Here is a 5,534-nt window from a genome sequence, read left to right as displayed (position 1 = left end):
GTTTAGATAAAGACACAACTAAATTAGTTTCAGTAGAGAGCTTTTTGTCACGAGAAAGTTATTTGTCCCTAGACAATCGATAACTAGACCGGTAATCATTATTACAATTTTATTTGAGGGAGATGCATAAGCTAACATACTTTCTCTTCTTGGATCATAAGCACTTATGATTGGAACTCTAGCAAGCATCCGCAACTACTAAACATCATTAAGGTAAAACCCAACCATAGCATTATAAGGCATAAAGTCCTCTTTTACTCCCATACGCAAACAACCTACTTAATCGGGTCTGTGCTTCTGTCACTCACGCCACCCACCATAAGAAAATCATGAACATATTGCAAACCCTACAGCGGGGATCCCTCACTCTTGCGCGACACGGAGAGCACCATAGGACAACACCAATAATAAAACATGCAACTCAAACCAATCACGATCATCAATTAACGCATAGGACAAAACGGATCAACTCAAACATCATAGGATAGCCATACATCATTGAGAAATAATATATAGCGTAGAGCACCATGTTAAAATAGAGATTACAACGGGTAAAAGAGGGGTTACACCACTGCATAGAGGGGGGGAAGAGTTGGTGATGACGGCGGTGAAGTTGTTGGTGTAGATCATTGTCGCGCTGATGGCCCCGACGGCGTTCCGGCGCCACCGAGAGAAAAGGGGAGAGATCCCCCCTTATTCTTCTTCTTCCTTGACCTTCCCCCTACATGGGAGAAGGGTTTCCCCTCTGGTCCATGGCCTCCATGACGGCGGAGGGGCGAGAGCCCCTCCAAGATTGGATCTCTCTCTCTCTCTCTCTCTCTCTCTCTCTTTCCTTCTGTTTCTGCGCTCCCCGATTCTGCCCTTTCATGGTTCTTAAATTTCCGGAGATCCGTAACTCCAAGGTTGTCAGAATCGCGATTTTGAATCGGATTGAAGCTCCGATGGTAGGATCGCAAATCGTAGAATCTTCACTATCAGGATCGTAGAAACGTAGATTCCATGAACTAAAATCGTAGAATCATAGGGATTAGTTTGGATCGTAAAGTCGTAGAATCGTATAATAGGATCACGATTCTGACAACCTTGCGTAACTCCGATTGGGCTGAAATTTTGACACGATTTTTATCCATATATTGGCTTTCTTGCAGCTAAAGTAGGGCACCAACCACCTTATGGAGTGGCCATGAGGGCCCAGGGCGCGCCCCTTACCCTTGTGAGCCCCTCGAGCATCGTCTCGTGTTGATTCCACTTGCCAAAATTCACATATATTCCAAAAAAAATCCGAATTTTTTATCGCGTTTGGACTTTGTTTGATATGGATTTTCTGCGAAACAAAAAGCATGCAACAAACAGGAATTGGCACTGGGCACTGGATCAATATGTTAGTCCCAAAAATAGTATAAAAAGTTGCCAAAAGTATATAAAAGTTGTAGAATATTGGCATGAAACAATAAAAAATTATAGATACGACGGAGACGTATCACCCTTCAGCCCCCACATCGGAATCACTTGCGGGTACTCTACGAGCTGACCCGACTTTAGTCACCACATGTATCACATAGTATGTATATAAGTATAAACCCGTGATCACCTCCCAAGTGATCATGACCCGATAGTATAGCATGGCCGACAGACAAGAATTTAGGGCCACTGATAGAATACTAGCATCATATACTAAGCATTTAGGATTGTAGGTAAAGGTAACAACGGTAGTAGCAAAGACAGGCTATGCATCAGAATAGGATTATCGGAAAGTAGTAACATGCTACACTACTATAATGCAAGCAGTAGAGAGAAGAATAGGCGATATCGGGTTGATCAAGGGGGGGGCTTGCCTGGTTGGTCTGGCAAGGAGGGGTCGTCAACAACGTAGTCAATCGGGCACCAGCAGCGGCGTTAATCTCGTAGTCTACCGGAGAGAAGAGGGGGAAGAAACAATGAATACTATGCAAATAGATGCATATCGATGCATGACATGACAAGTAATGGTGCCAGGTGTGCCCTCATGCAGTAGGAGGTGATACCGGCGAAGGGGGGAAACATCCAGAAAAGTATCCCGGTGTTTCGCATTTTTGGACAAATGAACCGGAGGGGGAAAGTTGCGTGTTCGCTATGCTAGGGATGTGTGGCGGACGAACGGGCTACGTATTCGGATTCATCTCGTCGTTCTGAGCAACTTTCATGTCCAAAGTAGTTTCATCCGAGTTACGGATTATTTTATATTAATTCTCAAAGTTTTAATAAATTTCTAAATTATTATTATTAAATTAATTCAAAAATAGCATTACTGCATTAGCATGACGTCAGCGGTCAACTGTGACCGTTGACTGATCAAACTGACAAGTGGGGCCCATTCGTCAGTCCTAGATTAACTAATCCTGGTTAATTAACATAATTACTTGATTAGGTTAACTACATAGAGTTAATTAGGTTAATTAATTAATTTCAATTCTTTTTTTGTTTATATCTTCTTCTTTTTCAAAACGTAATGGGGTGGACCCCACTGGTCATGTGCAAGGGGGGGCTTAGCGGGCGTGCTACTTACGAGCGCGGGCTACTGGACTCGGCGACGGGTGCCGCGGGCGTGGCCGAAGCCCGAGCGGTGACCAGCGCGCGGAGGCATCACGGCGCGGCCCCTAGGCCACAACGGCGACGAGGCTAAGGGCGGGGCGCGTGAGCTGCGGCGGCGACCCACAGGAGCGAACGGAGGGCGGCGCGGGGCAGTGGCCCGCGACGAGGCACGGGCGCTGGGCAGCGCACAGGGAGCGGCAGTGGCGGGGCAAGGGCGCAGCTGGGCGGAGCGGCCACGGTCTGGCGCGGCGCTGGCGTCAGTAGACGCGCGCGCGGGCACCAGCGGTGGGTAGCAGCGGCTGCAGCGAGCAGGCGGCAGCGTCAGCAGAAGCAGCAGCGCGCGGACAACAGCAGGAAGGGAGCGGCGAGCGGGGAGCGAGCTGGGGTGATGGTGAGCACGCGCAGGACGCGAGTGGGCGCGGACGAGGTGGTGGCCGGGCGCAACGATGCGCATCCGAGCGTGAACTGCGGCGGTGGAGCGCGACCGGCGTAGGGGAGGGGCAGTAGTTGCGGGCGGCGTCGATGATAGAGGGGAAACAAGGAAGCGGGTCGCGGGAGCTCACCCCGGTGCCGTGAAGGGGGTTCGGTGAGGCTCGGGGTCGGCCGGTGAGGAGGAGGCTGGGGACGGGGCGGCGCCGGCGTGGTCGATGGCGACAGGGGCGGACCCGGTCGGCGAGTTGGTGCAGAGCACAGCGAGGAGGAGTCGAGGATGGATCAGTCCGGCGAGGAGGCGGTCCGGCAAGGGTGGGTCCGGGCGGCGCCGTGGGGTGACATCGACGGGGCGCAGGCGTGCGGCCCGATCCAGAATCGAGATGTGAGGAAGAGATCATGGGGGAGAGTGGGGAACGTGGGGGTGGGGTTAGTGGCTAGGGTTCGGTGAGGTGGGGGGTTATGTAAGTGTTAGGTGGGTCGGCCTGGTTGGATCGCCAGCTGGGCCGAGGCCCAGCGCGGGGGGGGGGGGGGGGGGGGGGGGGGGGTCCTTTTTCTTTCGCTTTGTTTTATTTATTTTCTTTTTATTTATCCTTTCCTATTTTATTTTAGTTTTAGTCAAATATACACTTAGCATGTAAATTAGTATTTAAACTTAGTCCATAGTCACAAAAAGTCTAGTCCCCAAATAACTTAGTTTGACATTTTATTAATTATAAAAGGTATTTAAATAATTGTTTTTGCTACTATTTTACTTAAGTGCACTTAAATACTTTACCGAAGTGTGGTTTCTTCACCAATATTTAGTATGGAATATTTGCCACAGACCGAACATTTTGTTTTATTGTTTGAAAACTTTTGTTGTTTGTTTTTATTTTAAATTTTGAAATTTGAACTGGGTTTCGATCTGACGCGAGTTTATCACAGTAACCGAGGTGACGTGGCATCATTAGCAGAGTTCCACTGTAGCTTAACTATCCGGGCGTCACACCTAAGATCTCAAAGGTCTCAGCTTTCCGACCTCCAAGGATGAAGCCCACCTATCCCACCATGGCCACCAAGGATCCTCCACAACTTGAACCAAGTGACCTAAGTGTCTAGTACGTGTGCACTCTCCAAGGGTAACAAGTAAAGCACCGTATCATTAGGATGAACTCCCCATAAGATGAAAAATATATGCTCAAGAACCAATGGAATCCCTATCTTCTCTCTCGGGGATCAAATGGGTAGAACAAGATAAAGAGAGGTGAAGCACAAAGTAAGGGACTGCCTAAACAAGGGTTCCACCTTCTCAAGTTTCAACATCCATCTCAAGGGGTACGGGGGTCCTATAAATAGAGATCCCAAAAATATGACCGTTGTACACAAACATCTACTCCCTGTGTATTAAACTGCCAAAACATCTTACATTTTTTCACAAAGTGGGTACATGCCTGGAAGTTTCGAACATCACCCTAAAATTACTATGCATGTTCAATATTTGAATCATCATGTGGGGAAAGCATCTTCCTCGATAGTTTCCAATTACACTAGAAGGTACCATATGACCCACAATCACATTTGGAAGCAGAGTATCGAAAGTTATTAGCAACAAGATCATCACCCTCTGAATAATTGTGATGCATGCTAACTAAAATTGAGTCTTCTTCAGTCCCTTCATTATCAAATTTAATATTTCTAAATAAAGATTCAATAGTTGACACACCAATAGTTTTAACATCTCCATCATTATTAGCTAGAAAAAGCAATTCAACCTCTTTCCCCTCTCGTTCTCTTGTAGCTCTGAGCATATCAATAATTTTTCTATTGTAATCTATGAGACTTGGATGACTTTTAGAGATCCAGGAATTTCATCCTTATTTGGTGGAAAATTTTAATTTTAAGACTATCCACATCATGCACAAGCACATCCATATTTCTAGACATATCATCAAATTTACTCAACTTCTCTTCAACCATAGCATTGGAGACTTTCTGAGAACTAATAAATTCTTTAATGGTGTTCTTAGGTTCAGTAGGCATCCTATTATTATTACTACTACTATTATTATTAGAGGGATTACCGGGATACGGTCTAGGATTATTGAAGTTCCATCTATAAGCATTATTATTGAAATTGCTCCTTGAAATAAAATTCACATCAATAACATCATTATTTTGCTCAATCAAAGTAGACAGAGGAACATCATTGGGATCAATAGAGCACTCTTAATAGCAACCATGGACATAATAGCATCAATCTTTCCATTTAGAGAGGAAATCTCTTCGATAGAGTTTACCTTCTTACCAGTAGGAGAGTGCTTTGTGTGCCATTGGGAATAATTTGTTTTCATATTATCAAGAAGATTTGTGGACTCTCCAAGTGTTATCCCCATGAACGTCCACCTGCAACTGAATCTAGAAGGTTTCTTGAAACAGAGTTTAGTCCAACCTAATTTTTTTGCACTATCATTCAAAGGCTCAATCCATGTGTGGGACAATTTTTAAGCATAAATTTCATCCTTTCCCATGATTGTGCAACAAGTTCCTGGTCA

General features: G+C 45.9%; 1 long non-coding RNA gene across 1 annotated transcript; it reads right to left on the bottom strand.

The window, feature by feature from the left end:
* Nucleotides 1-421: 421 nt before the first annotated feature.
* LOC147985686 (uncharacterized) lies at nt 422-3,418 on the bottom strand. The gene is made up of 2 exons (XR_015616820.1): nt 1,083-3,418; nt 422-1,004 (listed from the first exon to the last, which is right to left on the bottom strand). It is a non-coding gene; the product is annotated as an uncharacterized LOC147985686 (long non-coding RNA).
* Between the last annotated feature and the right edge of the window lie 2,116 nt (nt 3,419-5,534).

This window comes from Triticum urartu, chromosome 2A (genome assembly GCF_056163025.1).
Source record: "Triticum urartu cultivar PI428250 chromosome 2A, HENAU_Tu73, whole genome shotgun sequence".
NCBI classification, from domain to species: Eukaryota; Viridiplantae; Streptophyta; class Magnoliopsida; order Poales; family Poaceae; genus Triticum; species Triticum urartu.
Note: the sequence above shows the minus strand (reverse complement) of the source record. Positions and strands in the feature narration are given on the sequence as shown.